Below are 17306 nucleotides of genomic sequence, written 5' to 3'. Positions count from 1 at the left end.
AGATTTTGGGTATTTTTACGTGAGTGAAAAGAGCTGGGAAAATCCCCTTAGGGAAACGTGCACTGAAGATGAGCGGGGGGGAGGCTCTGGCAGCAGGAACAGCGCTCACACGGGGGCAGAAGAAGGAAGACGGCCCCGCAGGGTTTCCCTGGGGAGTGAGGACTGTTCCCAGGCGGACACGGCCGATCCAGGCAGCGCGGACGGGGCAGCAGAAGGCCGGCGCGTTTCGGACGCCGTGAAAGCGCTAGAACGTTTGCATCCACGTTTTACCCGGGGAGACACGCCCGAGTGGGTGTCTGGCCCGGAGGAAACGAAGTATTTCTTTAAGAAGATAGAACGAGGCCTGCCCGGCTCCCCCCAAGTTAAAGTGTCGTTGGCTCTGCCTCCAGGACTTCTAGGAACGTGCAACGAGAAGAAAATGGAAACCGCACACGCTCGCAGCATTTCGATTCTGTGTGTTTCCTCCCGGGCGCACGCGAACCCCAGAGCAGCTGGGAGTCCGGGCGTCCGGGCGGCTCCGGGCCCGTCCCTCCCAGCGCTGCCGGCCGCGGGGCTCCGAGGGGGTGTGTCCCGCCGCGGGCCCACCTGCCGCCGCCCGCAGCCCCGGCCTCGGGGCGCACCGCCCGCCCGCCCAGCGCGCGAGGCTCCGCCGCCCCGCCGGCCGCTTCCGCACGGCCCGCGCGGACGGGCGCTCCGGGTCCTCTCCCCTCCCGCCCGCTGCCGGGGAGACCCTGCCTCTGCTCCCCACACGCCGCCCTCCTCCCAGTCTGCGCGGCCGGGGCCAGAAAGTAAAAAAGCAAAAGAGCGCGCCGGGGTCCCGGCCCTCCTCGCGCACGGCCCCCGCGGCCCGCGTCCTCCCTGCGGCCGCCGCGAGACGGGCGTGGAGCCTGCGAGGCCGGGGGAGGGGTGCGGGGCGGGGAGAGAGCATCCCCGCGCCGCCGCCGCCCGCCGCGCCCCCGCGCCCCCGCCGCCCGGCCGGGGGGAGGCCTCGTCACAGCCGCCGCCTCAGCAGCGGCCGCAGATCTCGCGGTGTTTGCCGGCGGCCGCGCCGCCATATTGTGGGACAGTATTTTGATTTGCACTGGGCTGGCCGAGCCGCGGCGAGAGCGAGCGAGAGCTGGGGGGGTGGGGGGAGGGCAGCGAGCGCGCGGGGGGTGGGGGCCGCGGGAGGTAGGGAGGCCGAGCGAGCCCGAGCCGAGGCACCGGGAGCGGCGACGCCACCCGGCCCCCGTTCCTGACCCGCAGCAGCCGCCGGCGGGGCGACCCAGCCCGACCCCCTCCCCTCCCCCTCAGCCACGAGCGGCGGCGGCGGCGGCGGCCGGAGAGAGTTGGCGGCGGCGGCCGATCGGAGCGGCTGAGCGGGGAGGGAGGGCGGGCTGAGGCGTCCCCCCTGCCGGGCGGAATCGGAGGCGGCGGCGGCGCTGGCGGCGGCCGTGGTGGTGGAGGCGGCGGCGGCGGCGGTGGAGACGGCTGCCCTAGCGGGAGAGGCGGCGGCGGCGGCCGAGGAGGAGGAGGGGGAAGCGGCGGCGAAGGGTAAGCGGACAGCGCTGCCGGGCCTCGGCGGGGTCCCCGCTCCGGTGCTCCCGGTCCTCCCCTCCGCTCCCTGCAAAGCCCTCGGTCGGGTCGGGGCGCCGCGGACTTCGCCAGGCCCCTGCGGGCGCCCGCTCCTTCCTCTCCCTCTTCCTCCCTCCGCCTCCTTCCTTCCCCCGGGGGTGAGGCAGAGAGGGAGCGCCCCCCCCCCCAAGCCCCTAGACCGGGTGGGGGTGGGGAGCATCGGCCGGGCCTGGGCTCTCCCTCGGCTGTCTGTGTGGAGGGGGAGGGGGGATCCATCGGAGTCGTCGCCGGGGAGAGCCCGGGTGGGGGAGGGTGCCGGGGGTGGGGTGGGCCCCTGCCGCCCCGGTACCCCCGGCCACCCCTCCGGCCAGTGTGAGTTGGGGGAGCCATCCGGGTACAGATGACCTACAGGCGAGGTGTTGGGGGGAGAGACCAAGAGGGCTGGTGGGGGGGGAGTCTGGGGGAGAAGGTCGTCCCCTTTGCAGTGGTGGTTGTCTGCAGCCTGGAAGTGGGGAGCACGCCCCACTGTGGTCCTGCGGGGGGCCCCCTCGATTGCACAGGGCAGCCCTAGCGTTCTGGTGGGTCGGCGGCAAACCCTGACATTGGCTTGCGGCCGGGCAGGTGACAGGTGTATCCTTCGGCTGCTGATGCTTCGGTGTGGCTCGGGCAGAGCTGGATCCCCGAGGGTCAGCCCGTGTGAGCGTGTATGTGTGTGTTTGGCCACGTTTCATTCCATATATAGTATATTTGAGACGTTAGGTTTCCATTCTTCAAGTCAGCTTAATTGTGGTGGAGAAATTCTTCAAATGTTTCTGATAAGAGGGGTTTGGGGGGGGGGGGGCGTGCAGCCTCTCAGGGGTCTCGGATTCACACAGTGCAGGTCCCCAGGGCAGTGTCAGGCCGTTTTCATTGCCCTTATTCATGGGAAAGTTCTTGAACACTAAGGTGGTATTCGAGGCAGCAGTGAGGCAGTAGAATTTTGCATCCATTTTGTCTGTTTTAGGTAAGTTTGTCAAGTGTCGAAATTCAGGGTCAGGTTGATTCATATTTTATAGGAGTTAATTGGTGCTTTAGTTCACTCAAAAGAGTATGTTGCTCATTATGCAATTTTCAGATTTGGCCGGGAATTTCGGTGGGCATGGAATAGAATTTTTGCTTTCAGTTTTTATACTACTACTGCTCTTCAGACAGTAGCAGGGTATTGACATCTTTTTTTAAAAAAATACCTTTAAACTTTTTTATAACAATGAAGTCGTGATTGATTTTAAGTGTTGACAGCTTGAGACTTTAGATTTTGCATTCTCTAATAAAGGAAGGCATGCTTTTCATCTTATTGTATGCCTTGCCTGAGCACATAAATGAGAAACAATGGAATTGTTAGATAAATGAGCTACAAATTAAATGAGGGCCAAGTTAGTTTTAAAAGGATCCTAGAGTTTTTAAAAAATGTGTATGGGACAAATATATTGAATGATGTTACTATCAGTGTGTTAACAGGAAATAGAACAAAAATTCCAGTGATTCAGAACTTCTGTTGGGGTTTTTCCCCTCTTAAAATCTACTCAGTTTTTAATAGAAGGTGCTTAAGATTTAAATCTTGAAAGGATCAACTGAAAGTGTAATGTGTTAATTAGATAAGTAAGTCATCCAGTGAGTATACCTCCATTATTTCAGTTTTCTCGTGGGTGCATGGAATAATTTTTCCTACGTTTAAAAGTGTTATTAAAGGACAGACACAACCCTCTTTAGTGAATTGTCACTTGTAGAACCTGTGCTTTTGTAACTCATTAAGAAGTGGGAAACGGTCAGACTCTCATATATTACAGATTTCCTGAAAAATAATTTTAACCTGGCTCAATCTCATTTGATGGAAATAGTACTTATATTTGGCCCTCTTTTTAGTGGAAAGGAGAGCTTGCCTTCGGCTAAGGATATTGTTTAAAACTTGCATACCAGTTATTACACCTAATGAGAGGAGGGGTTTTTAAACTCTGCAGAGTTAAAGTAGGTACTACCCATATCCCCAGTTATGTCATTATTGAGAATTGCTTCTTTAGTGTTAGCAACACATTATATTTGAGTAAATGTCTTAACATGATTGGTCTTGTGTGTCTTGATAGAAGTAAAAGTTTATTTACTTCTGTAGTTTTTCCTGTAAGGAAAATTCTTAAAATACTGTTTAGGATGAAATGTATGTACATGTCTATGAACATACTACATTTTGAAAAATAGGTGTAATGTAGACTATGAGTTTCATGCCAAAAAAAAATCTGTGGGAATGTCTGAATTTTCTAAAACAGCAGTTTTTTAGTTATATAAACTGATCAAGACTAAAAGTTTATTTTTTAAAGTTGAAAGGGAAATTTTTGCCTTGTTAAAATATTTTGGAAAAAAGTCCTTGATAATCTTTATAATATGTAAAGTCCATAAATAAAAGTATAATTCAGAATGGCTTCAATTCCATTATATCTCTACTGTCTAGGCCCCCATGACCCAGAGAAGTAGAGTAGTAGCGTTTTTTCCTTATTTCATTTACATTATCTTTACTTGATCCTCTAAATAAATTGGGACTCTCTAAAATAGAAGGATAATGAGGTAATAAGAGAGGCAAATGTGATAATTGGGGCAAAATAGTAAGAAGGAGAAGATAGGGGTTATGGTAGAGGATTAGATAAACAGTTTTAGGCAGCTAGGAATTTGGAGATGTAGGTAGTGGTGGCTGCCAAGCATAGGAAAGTAATCATACTGTACTGAACTGTACTAAGGAGATTTGCTCTAATCTTTTGATAGACTCTGACAATATATATATGTCATCTTATTTTAAACCCTCTGTATTAAGATGGTAGGGATTTGGGGGCAATATATTGTGTGAAATTTGAATATATGTATATTCATACTTATTTACCTCTGGCTCATATTTCCAAAATACTTACTGTATTTTAATATTTCATGAATGATTCTGATCCTAAAAAACCAAGGATACTTGCTTTATCAGAAAGCTGAAGAGCCTGAGTAAGTTTACTCTTAGGCTAGTATGTATTGAATATACTTTTTACATTCTTTTTAGTTAGCCACTACACTTGATTATCTTGATAGTCAGATTAAGAATGGCTGTCTTTGTCTTCTAAGTATTCCATTCCTTAAAATAATACTTTTAGTAGTAAGTACTTACTACTTCTAGCCAGCTACATTAAAGTTATGCTTTTCGCTGAGACTTTTCATTTGGATTTTTGACTCATTTCAGAATATGCTTAGTTTCTAGTTTTTTAATCCTCAGAAAACGAGTGAGCTACTGTTAAAAGCACTGCTAACAAGTTGATGTTTCAGAAAGATATCCACGTCAGAATTGCCACAAAATGAAATCGTGGATATATATTCCCTATGAAAATTGATTAAAGTTTTGGCACTTAAAATGCATTCGTTTGAAATTATTTATGTAGACCCTCTTATTTCCTGACAATGCTTGATAAATGAGGCTTTGCTGAATGTGTATTTCTAACTTGCTTATTATTCTTAATGTAAAACTTCAATAAGAAGTTTTATTATATTCCTAATTATCTATTCCAGTTCAAATTTTGGTATTAAGGGAGTGGTAAATTTCTTTTAACCTTTAATATCTTAATGTTAACCTTTTTAGTGTTTCCTACATAATAAAAGAAAGAGGAAACTAATGCCTACTGAATGCCTATTGGGTAGCCAGCTTTCATTTATTTCACAAATATTTATTGAGCACTTACTATGTGCCAAGGACCTTTGAGATGCTGGAAATGCAGCAATGGATATTAATTGACAAAATTTCTGTCCTCATATAGTTTACATTTTAGTAGTGGAAGGCATACATAAGTAAAATGTAGTGTGTCTGGGAGAAAAAAGTATTGTGGAGAAAAATAAAACAGAAAAGGGGTTTGGGGAATGGATATAGCCTCTTTGTTCTTTTAAAAATTGTGTAATGGCCCAGCCGGTATACTCAGTGGTTGAGCATGGACCAATGAACCAGGAGGTCAGGGTTCGATTTCCAGTCAGGCTACATGCCTAGATTGCAGGCTCAGTCCCCAGTGGGGGCATATAGGAGTCAGCCGATCAGTGATTCTCTCTTCATCATTGATATTTCTGTCTCTCTCTCCCGTCCTCTCTGAAATCAATATATATATCTCCTATGTAATGGCTATCCTTGCTTTCAAAAACTGTCCTATACATAAATGTTTTCTTTGACTAAAAATGCACTTTATAACTTGGGAACACAATTATGTTTCTACTTAAGAGTTACAGTTTCAATTAATATCTATTTCCTATTGTTAGTACTTCAGAAATCTGCTTTCTGACTCAGTAGAAAATTTGGAATTTACTATCCTGATAGCCACCTATTAGTTTTGTGATTTGGGACCAATAAAAATGTCTTACTTAGCTTCTCTGAGCTTGTTTTCTTCTCTGTAAAATGACTTATAATATCTGTAAGGTTGTTGTGAAGATAAATTATACATTTTATGTAAATTACCTGATATAGAAGGGGCTCAGTAAGTTGCAACTTTTTTGTTTACTGCCTACCTGGAGTTCTATAAAAATAGTTGAAGTTGGTGACTCTTCCAAATTCTCATAGTACTGTGTGGGACATTGTTTAATGTACATTTGATTTGAACAACTAAAGCAGTCTTGCCTGATAGTATATAAGGTTAATTAAAATGTAACTGTAACTTATAGTCACTAGTACTTTCTGGGGAGTCTGTATATACATGTTAGCTAGTCAACATGTTATCAGGAGTAAACTTGCTGTCTTCCTTTTTCTGATGAAGAAACATTGTGATACATCTTATATAGGTTGATGAGCTAGGTTTCAGCATTTTGACAAGTAGATATAAATATTGTGTAAGATTCCAATTCATGGAAAAACTTGTAAAAGGTTTAAAACAGTGCCTGGCATATTGTAAATATTCAGTAAATGTTTGCTATTGTCATATTTATTACTCCTTTATTGTGTGAAGAGAGGTAATGCAAAGAATTTACAACTTTTACAAAGATCAAATAACGTGAATGAGTTTCTTGAGGAAAGAGTGGAATAGGCAATCAAACTGCAATTGTTTTTCATTTTTTTATTAGGCAATCACAAAATTGAATTTCTCCAGGACAGACCATGTTTGATTTTCCTTCCATCTTGACTTCACCATATCTTCAGTGCCTGGCCTATAGTCAAACTGTGTGTTAAATGTCAAATGGTTCTTATTGATAGTTTTTCTTTGGTAGTAAGCACCTTCTGAGTCTGAAAAGTGTGTGGTCTAAACATGTCTTTGAATCTCAAATTTTAAGCACAGACTAAGATGTCATGCAAAGTCTTCTGAATGCCTTTTTTAAATCTAGCCAAAAATTTGAAAAATATTCTAGAAATTGAAAAGAAGAAATCAGTTATTTGCAGCTAGATTAGTATTTGTTAATCTATTTTCTGTGAGTTTTTGAAATTAAAGTGAATAGTTTTAAAAAGTTGAAAAAATCATGCATAATTATATGTTCTTAGTTGCTGAAAGACAGTTTTATCTATCTCTTCAAGGCAGTTTCAATAAAACTAGGTTTATACCAGCTTTATAAATTAAGTAGCTCAGTCATACACACACACACACACACACACAAACACACACATACATACATATATACTTTTGATTTCAGAGAGAGAGAAACATCAATGATGAGAAAGAATCATTGGCTTGGCTATCTCCCACACCCCCCATGGGGGATGGAGCCCAAAGCCAGGGCATGTGCCCTGACCAGGAATCGAACCCTGGGACCCGTCAGGGGATGACCACCTGCTGGCTTAGGCCCACTCCCTGGGGGATTGGGCCTAAGATGGCAATCAGACATCCCTCTGGCAGCCCGGCACCCCTCGGGGGATGTCCACTTGCCAGCGGGGAGAGAGGCTCCCACCACCACCGCTGTACTGGCAGCCATCAGCCTGGCTTGTGGCTGAGCAGAGCTCCTCCCATGTGAGAGCGCCCTGACCACCAGAGGGCAGCTCCTGCATTGAGCGTCTGCCCCCTGGTGGTCATTGTGTGTCATAGTGACCAGTCATTCCCAGTCTTTCTGCTGTTAGGGTCAGTTTGCATATTACCCTGTTACTATATAGGATAGAAGCCTGGTGCACGGGTGGGGGCCAGCTGGTTTTCCCTGAAGGGTTCCCCGGATCAGGGTGGAGGTCCCGCTTGGGTGCCTGGCCAGCCTGGATGAGGGGATGATGGCTGTTTGCAGCTGGTCACACCCCCTTCAGGGTGGGAGTCCCCACTGGGGTGCCTGGCCAGTCTGGGTGAGGGGCTGAGGGCCGTTTTCAGGCTGGCAGGTGAGACTGAAGCTCCCAACCTCTTCTTTTTTTCTTTTCTTTTTTTATTCTGGAATTTATTTACCTTCTATGGCTGTCACTGGAACTGAGAGCCGGCTTTAGCTCTGAGGCTCGGCTCCAGCTCTGAGACCTCGGTGCTGAAAGCAGGTATCTGGGTTTGTTTGGTTTCTATAATTGAAACACTGTTGCAGCTCCAGGTCTGAGGCCTGGCTGGCTGAAAGCAGGTTTCTGGGGTTTGTTTAGCCTCTATAATTGCAACATTGTTTCTTAGAGTGTAGCTCAGAGGCCGGCAGCGGCAGGCAGGGAACCTTGGCTTCCTCCATCACTGGAGCAAGCAAGCCTCCTGTTCGCTTCAGCTGCCTGGCTGCCAGGCATCTGGCTAACTGCCATCTTGGTTGGCAGTTAATTTGCATATTGCCCTGATTAGCCCATGGGAAGCGTGTCAGAGGTACGGTTAATTATCATGTTTGTCTATTTTAGATAGGATAAAAGGCTAATATACTAAGTGTCCCTCCCACCCTCCAGCTGGTCGCTATGACACACACTGACCACCAGGGGGCAGACACTAAATGCAGGGGCTGCCTAGCTGCAGTGACTTGGAAGCAGTGGTTCTCAGGTGATGCACCCCAAAACAAGAGAGGAGGGAGCCCGATTCCTCGTGGGGCTGCGCAATTCCACCTTCAGCCTGGGTTATGTTGTTGCTGGGGCACTATCGTCCCTGAGTCTGGTTTACTGCACATTTGTGTTTGCAACTGAATGACAGCAACTTTGCAGAATGCCCTCTCGCACTCTGGGACCTCTAGGGGGATGTTGGAGGAGAGCCGGTTTTAGCCTGATGCTTGCAGGCCAGGCTGAGGGACCCCACCTGCTGGAGTGATCCCACTCACCCCGTAGACACTGGGGAAGGGAGGGAACAAAGGAGGTTGGCTCCAGGGCATGTCCGACCCTTCTCACCAAACCTGCCCCACCAGTCACCTTCTAATTAATTTCCTTTCAATGCTCACAAATCCATGCACTGGGTCACTAGTTTTATTATATTATGATATGTTTTCACAGAAAAGGGAAAACATCCCACCTTACCCTATTTTAACAGTAACCCATTTTTTAGATGTTTAAATCTTAGCACCAGTCAGCTTTTCCTGTTCTGTGGCAAGTTATCCCCTGCCTAATGAATAATAATTTTAGCTTTCCTAAAACTTAGTACTTCCCTTAAGTTGTAAGACCTTTAGTCATTTATACAAATGACTAGAGGCCTGGTGCACGGGATTCGTGCACTGGTGGGGGGCATGGCCTATGGGGATCGGCCAGCTGTGGGAGCGCCACTCATCCTGGTCAGTTGAGCAGCTGTGGACCTGCCCTCTGAGTGGCTGCTCCCTCTGCGGGAGCAGCTGCTCATCCCAGTCAACCCAGCAGCGCTCCAACTGTGGGAGCGCACTGACCACCAGCGGGCATCTCCTGCGTTGAGCGTCTGCTCCCTGGTCGTCAGTGCACATCATAGTGACTGGTCAACCGGTCGTTCTGGTTGTTCTACCACTTGGTAGCTAGGCTTTTCTTATATAGGATACTTCCTGGCTTTAAAGAAGTAGCCACAAACATGTATAGGACAAATTGTTTTCTATTCAAATTTGATGTGACACAATACTATTTTACAAGTGAGATAGAAAAACATACAATTAAGTATTCTGATGCTCTTGTGAGTTGTTTGCTTGTTTTGAACTGTAACAGCCTCCCACTGGAAAAGGATACTGCTGCTTAGTATTAGTTTGAGTGGCTTCAGAAAGAAAGTCTCATTTATCCACAAACAGGTACAGCATAGATAACGGATGGCATTTTAAGAATTTGTAGTATTTTATTAAAGAAAATGACATTCTTATTTTACTTAATTAGAAAAGCAAGCCCTGACTGGTTTGGCTCAGTGGATAGAGCATCGGCCTGTGGACTGAAGGGTCCCAGGTTCGATTCCGGTCAAGGGCATATACCTTGGTTGCAGGCACATCCCCTGTGGGGAGTGTGCAGGAGGCAGCTGAATTGATGTTTCTCTCTCATCAATGTTTCTAACTCTCTGTCCCTCTCCCTTTCTCTCTGTAAAAAATCAATAAAATACATTTAAAAAAAAAAAGAAAAACAATAACAGTCCTAGTACAAGTCACATAAGCCAAATAATAAATTAGGAAAGGTCCTGTAGAGAGAGGCAGGAGAAGCAAGAGTAATAAGGTATATAGAACTTAACAGAGATTATGGTGGAAATACATAAATGCTGATTGTTATTAGTAAAATAATTCAAAAGAACTAATACATTAAAGAAAATGTGTGGTGGGAATGGCTGGGGGGGGGGTCAATTGGGGGAAAAGGAGACATAGGTAAAACTTTAGACAATTAAAAAAAAAACTGAAAAAAGAAAATGTGTGATCCCTGTAACCAGTCCCCCACCCTCAACCTTGCTAAAACAGTAGGTCAAAAGCAATGCCACATTTCTGGGTATATTACAGGAATTAGTGCTACCATTAAAAACTTGAAAGTTTCTGGGGGGTAATTCTGTCCATTTAACTTGCCTGCTTGGCGCAGAAGACAGATAGGTTCTGGGAGAATGAATTATTGCAACAACAACAAAGTGTGTGAAAGTAATATTCAGTTAGTAAATTCTACTTACTCCCAGGTTTACTAACTATACTTTCATCTGAATTATTAAATAATACTATTATTTTGAATTTTACCTTAAAGTTTTACTCTAACATTTATATTAAGGAAAATTTCTTTTGACCTTTAATATCTTAATGTTAACCTTTTTAATATTAGCAGAATTAAACACATCACAAATTTGTTTCCTATCAAATTACCATTCAGACAGGCCAAGGATACTGCTTGTTTCATCAGTATAGAGCCAATAGTAATTGATGGAAAGATTTTCCATTCCCTATGAGAGAAAATACTTGCCAATATAAACAAAAATTTGAAATCAGCATCTTGACCTTACAAAGCGTGGTTCTCACACGCAAGTTTTGTTTAGTCAGAGAAATTAACAAGAACAATAATTCTGATATGAACTGGAGAGATAGGAGTAGAAGGGAGCCTACCTGATTTTAATTTTCGTAGCAACTAAGGAAAATACTGGCTTTTGAGTTGGTCTCTGTCAGCTTGTCGACCTCCACCCCTTTAAATACCTTAATTTTACCATGTTGGGAGTCAGTGAAGTGTAATAATTAAGATCTGGGTTTTAAAGTATGATGAACCAAAGTTCAAGTGAATTCTATTGAGAATTATAGCTATGAGGTTTTAAGTTAATCATTCAAACTCTTTGAACCTAGGACTTTTTTTTAGAAAAAATACATATGTATAGTAACACCTACTCTGCCTGGTAGTTTTAACTACATTATCTGTATTTCTTATGTCAGCTAGTACAGTACCTATCTGAAACCTAGTAGGTAAACATCAATAAGTACTAGTCGAAATGTAAAATATACCCTGTGGTAACCTGTGCTACAGCTTTTCTTCACTGTAATTTATATTAGCTTCATTTTTGAGCACCTTCTATTTAGTAAAGCTTAATTTTTAGAAATCCAATCTTTCAAATAGGACAAGATTGCCCTAGTCGGCTTGGCTCAGTGGATAGAGCATCAGCCTGCGGACTGAAGGGTCCCAGGTTCGATTCTGGACAAGGGCACATGTCTGGGTTGCGGGCTCCATCCCCAGTGTGGGGTGTGCAGGAAGCAGCCAATCAATGATTCTCTCTCATCATTGATGTTTCTATCTCTCTCCTTCTCCCTTCCTCTCTGAAATCAATACAGAAAAGAAAAAAAAAATAGGACAAGGTGAATTCTAGTTCTAGTTACATTAGATATATGTAACTTAAATAATGGGAAGTAATTTCATTGGAGTTTAGTTTTGTTAGACAGTTGTTTTTTTCAGGATACTTGTTCAATTCATTTTTCCTCAACAAATAGAATGAAAAAGAAATAATTTCTATACTGTTTAATTTGCTGGAACTCTTTAGACCATCTGTGGGCAAACTACGGCCCGCGGGCCAGATCTGGCCCGTTTGAAATGAATAAAAAAAAAAAAAAAAAAAAAAAAAGACCGTACTCTTTTATGTAATGATGTTTACTTTGAATTTATATTAGTTCACACAAACACTCCATCCATGCTTTTGTTCCAGCCCTCGGTCCAGTTTAAGAACCCATTGTGGCCCTCGAGTCAAAAAGTTTGCCCACCCCTGCTTTAGACCAAGGATGAAATAAATAAAACATCACTGTTATTTTTTTTAATCACAAAATAAACATGCAAATTATTATTCTTTTTATTTTTCTTACCCATTCTTGTGAAAAACCCACATTTTCAATTTGGAAGTAGTCTACAACCCATAATTCTTTTGTATGAAAAGCACTAGAAAATTGGCATGGATCAGATTTTGAAAACACTTCAAATATGAGTTAAATGTACTATAAACTTGTGCCACTTTATCTGTATAAAATAACCTTGTACTTTTTTTGTTTTAAGTTGCTAATTAATATTTTTTCTGTTATGTCAACGATACTCTTTTCTGTGTCCATGTTTACATTCATTGGGATATAGTGCTAAATTTCCTGATGCTTGTTATTTAATTGCATTGAATGTAACTTGCTGTTTACCTTTTGACTAACATGTACCTGAACTGTACTTGACTAAGTACTGTTTGCCACTTTATGATAATTTTCTAAAGAAATGGAAAGATAAACTTGGAAACGGGGGTTTCAAAAAATTCCTGTTTCCACATAGATGATTCTGCTTTTTTACATATAGAAATGTATTGGCATGTATTGGTTGACCTTGCTTTTTCTTTCAGGTTTTTTCTTTGAGATTTTTCTAGCTGAGGTGATTGGCTGGCCTGCATGAGACATCCTCATTCTCTTCATGAGATTTTCCCCTCATGAACAGTTGCATGAATTTACAGGATGACTGTTTAGAGCAGTTTCTGAAGCTCTGCAAGTGGAACAATAAGTACTTTTGGGGGAAGGTAACTGGTTCATGGGAAAATTGAACTTGTGATCTTAGCCAAGCCAAGCCACAGGATTAGTACTTCAACTTTTATAGGATATCACATGATCAAAAGACTAGCAAGAGACTCCATAGAGTTTGTTTCATATGCCTTCTTTGACACACCTATGCAAAATAGGTGGCTAACCCAAGAAATCTTGCCTGACTCATTCTTTCACTATATCTCATCTCTGCATTTTTTATTAGTCCATCTAATTCACTAATCCAGTGGTTTTGAGTTCCTACTCTGTGCCAGGTACTTTGCTAGGTGATAAGGATGGAGAGATGAGTACAGTTCTTGCCCTCAATAGACATGCAAAATAGTATGCTTTGCTGTAACAAATGCAGTGACAGGGTTAAGCATAGAACACTTCAGGAATCTACAGGAGGGGATGTCTGGCTCAGTGAGGGATAAAGGGATATGAGAAGGAAATCTTCAGAGGAAAAGTGACACTTAATCTAAATGTGTGTCAAATAGAAGTACAAGTTGGGAGAAGAAAAGCCATTTCAGTCAGAACAACATGCACAAAGGATGGAGAGAGAGGAAAGTCCACACGTATTCAGTAACTGAGTAGTTCCACAGTGCATTAGGCACTAGCACTGGGTTAATAGGAAGTGAGGTGAAAAATTAAGGAAGCAGAGTATGAAGATACTTACATGCTTTATAAAGTAGATTTGACTTCATCCTATAAATGATGGAAGGCAAGTGCGTAAATTCATATTCTAGAAAGATTTCTCTGGCTGCATTGTAGAGAGTATCTATATATATAAAAGCCTAAGCGACTGTTCGACCAGTACTTGTGATGCACACTGACCACCAGGGGGCAGATGCTCAAAGCACAGGCATGGAAACATGGAACAGACTGATGAATCTTAGGGGGGAGGAGGGAGGGCAGGAAGAGATTAACCAAAGATCTTATATGCATACTAGAGGCCCAGGGCATGGATTCACGCACAGGTGTGGTCCCTCCGCCTGGCCTGTGGGGATCAGGCCAAAACTGGCAGTCCGACATCTCCCGAGGAGTCCCGGATTGCAAGAGGGCACAGGTCAGGCCGAGGGACCCCACCGGTGCACAAATTCATGCACTGGGCCTCTAGTTTTTTGAAAAGAGCCATTTGTGGGAGAGAGACAGATATTTAAGAGTTGATAAGGAGCTGAATTAGGTCTGTGATTAAGTAAAAGAGTAGGTGATGAATTGAGAAGCCAAAACTGAGTATTAAGTAAAACAAGGTAAGGATTGCACATGCCCTAGCTTGAGTACTGCCATTCACCAATACAAGAACATACCAGGGGACAGCAACAGGTGAGGAAGATGTTTGAGTTCTGTTTGCTGATTTTAAGGTTTCTTTGGAGAGAGAAAGAGGAAGAAGACATCACTTTATATGGTGTGAGATGGGAAAACTTCTCTGATTAGATGAGATTTGAGCAAGTACTTGAAGTGATCAAGGGAAGGGTTTCCAAATGGAGGCAAAAACAAATGCAGAGGACTGTAGGTGGGAGCATGCTTGAAATGTTCAAAGATTAAGAAGGCCAGTGTAGTTGGAGCTAAGACAGAGGGAGAAGGGAAGATGACATTTGGGTATGTGCTTTTCATGTAGCATCTTTAGATTGTAGTAAGGACTTTAGATTTTATTCAGGATGAGATAGAAAGCCACTGAAGAGTTTTAAGCCTTTTGCCCTCACTTATAACATGATTTATTTTTTGGTCATTGTATATGTGTAGTTCTATATCATTTATTATGTGTATAGGTTTACGTAACCATCACAGTCAGGATATAGAACTAGAAATACTCATCACCACAAAGACATTTCTTTGTGTTATCTCTATATAGATGTTCCTCGACATAGGATCCAATAAACCCATCATAAGTTGGAAATACCGTTAAGTCAAAAATGTAGTATGCCTAAGCTACCAACATCAAAGTTTAGTCTAGCCTATGTTAAACGTGCTTAGAACACGTTGCATTAACCTACAGTTGGGCAATTATCTTGAGGTTCATTTCAAGAGTAACTGCCTTCCTCTTCTTATCAGAAGCAAGAGTCAAAGATACGGGCATTTTGTAGACATGATGGGATGTGAAAACAAAACACAGTGTCCAAAATGCTGGCAACACACAACACTGTAGAACACTGGTTGCTTACCCTGATGTTCTTGTGGCTGATGGAGAGCTACAGCTCGCTGCCACTGAACAGCATCACATGAGAGAGTATCTACTGAATATCACTAGCATGAGAAAAGATCAAAATTCAAAATTTGAAGTTCATTTCTACTGAATGTGCATTGCTTTTGCACCATGGTTAAGTTGAACTATGGTAAGTCAGGGACCATCTATATATAGTCAGACCTTTCCCACAACCTTAACCTCTGGCAATCACTGATCTGTTCTCTATCACTTTAATTTTAGTACTTGGAGAGTGTTATATAAATGGAATTATACATTATGTTATCTTTGGTTTATTTTACTCAGCATTATGTCCTTAAAATCCATCCAATATGTTGTGTGTTTCAGTAGTTCCTTTCATTTTAATGCTAAGAAGTATACCATTGTATGGCTGTACTACAATTTGTTTAACCATTGACTGACTAAAGGACTTTTCTGTTTCCAGTTTGGAGTAATAAAAATAAAACTGCTGTAAATAGTTTTGTACAGGTTTTTATGTGAAAATACATTTTCATCTCTCTAGAATAAGTTCCCAGGAGTGTAATTGATGGGTTGTGTGATAAGTATATGTTTTACTTTATAAGAAGCTACCACTTTTCCAGAGCAGCTGCATCATTTTACATTCCCACCAATATACGTGAGATTCAGTTTCTCCGCATCCTTGCCAGTATTTAGTATTTATTTTTTATTTCAGTGATTCTAATAGGTATGTAGTGACATCTCATTGTACCATTAATTTGCATTTCCCTAATGGCTAATGATGTTGAGCATATATTCATGCACTTTGCTATCTATATATCCTTTTTGGTGAATGTCTGTTCAAGTCTTTTGCTCATATTCTAATGGGATTATTGATTTCTTGTTGAAATTAGTGAGTTCTTTACATATTCTGGATACAAATCCTTTTTTGAGTATGTGATTTGTAAATATTTTCTCATGGTCTGCAGCTTATCTTCCCCTTAACAGTGGCTTTTGCAGAGCAAACAAAAAAAATAATTTTGATGAAGTCTAATTTATCCACTTTTTCTTTAATGGATTATTCCATTGTTGTCAAATCTGTAAATTCTTTGCTTATCCTCAGATCCCAAAACTTTCTTCTGTTTTCTTCTAAAAGCTTTATATCTTGCATACATAATTCTGTAATCCATTTTTACTTAATCCTGTATAATAAAAGGCTAATATGCAAATTGTCTCCTCGGGAGTTCTACCGCTCAGTATGACGTGGGCTGACCACCAGGGTGCAGTGCGGAATGAAGGAAGGCCCCGACTGGCAGCCGGGGGAAGGAAGGCCCAGATCAGCCCTGATCACCAGCCAAACCTAGGGACCCTACCTGTGCACAAATTTTGTGCACCTGGCCTCTAGTTTTTACATAAAAGTGTGAAGTTTAGATTGAAGTTTATTTTTTGTCTATGGATGTCCAGTTGTTTCTACACCATCTGTTGAAAAAAATATTCTTTCTCCATGGCCTGGCCAGTGTGGCACAGTTCATTGGCCATCGTCCTGTGTACCGAAAGGTTGCTGGTTTGTTTCCCAGTCAGGACACATGCCCAGGTTGCAGGCTCCATCCCTGGTAGGCGGTATGCAGGAGGCAGCCACTCAGTGTTTCGCTTTCACGTCAGTGTCTCTCTCTCCCCCTCTCCCTCTTTCCCTCTCCCTCTTTCCCTCTCCCTCTCCTCTCTAATAATCAGTTTTAAAAAGTTATCCTTCCTCCATTGAATTGCATTTGCACCTTTGTCAAAAATCAGATGACTGTACTTGTGAGAATCTATTTCTGAATTCTCTGTTCTGTTCCATTGATCTTTGAGGCTATCCTTCTATCAGGAATTACTGTCTTGTTTACTGTAGCTGTATAGTAAGTCTTAAAATCAGGTAGTGAAATTCCTCTAACTTAATACTCCTTATTCAGAATTGTTTTAGCTGTTCCACCTCCTTAATATGTAAAGTTTTGAATCTACAAAATAATCCTGCTGGGATTTTGGTAGGAACTGCATTAAAACCATAGTTCAATTAGGAAATTGACATTTTTATTTTGTTTTTTAACCCATTAACACAGTATATCTCTCCTTATATATAGGAGATCTTTTAAGATTTACACCTAGAAACATTTTTTTGAAGCAATTGTAAGTACTGCTGTGTTTTTAATTTTGTTTTTCAGTTATTCATTGCCAGTTTATAGCAATATGGTTGATTTCTGTGAGTTGACCCTGTATCCTGAGACCTTGTTAAGCTAAACTATTCTAGGAGTTTTTTTTATTGATT

The 17306-nt window shown here is 42.8% G+C and overlaps 1 protein-coding gene across 7 annotated transcripts in view; it reads left to right on the top strand.

The window, feature by feature from the left end:
* The first annotated feature begins 1472 nt into the window (after positions 1-1472).
* Positions 1473-17306, top strand: part of TAB2 (TGF-beta activated kinase 1 (MAP3K7) binding protein 2) — a 62446-nt gene continuing 46612 nt past the window's right edge. For all 7 annotated transcript variants that reach the window (XM_036316054.1, XM_036316058.1, XM_036316056.1 and 4 more), the window contains exon 1: positions 1473-1533. The gene's annotated coding sequence lies outside the window, so the exon portion shown is untranslated. The remainder of the gene's footprint in view (positions 1534-17306) is intronic.

The sequence above is a fragment of the Myotis myotis genome, unplaced genomic scaffold, assembly GCF_014108235.1.
Source record: "Myotis myotis isolate mMyoMyo1 unplaced genomic scaffold, mMyoMyo1.p scaffold_m19_p_7, whole genome shotgun sequence".
In the NCBI taxonomy this organism is placed as follows: Eukaryota; Metazoa; Chordata; class Mammalia; order Chiroptera; family Vespertilionidae; genus Myotis; species Myotis myotis.
The sequence above is the reverse complement of the archived record's forward strand: the minus strand, read 5'-3'. Positions and strand labels throughout refer to the sequence as shown.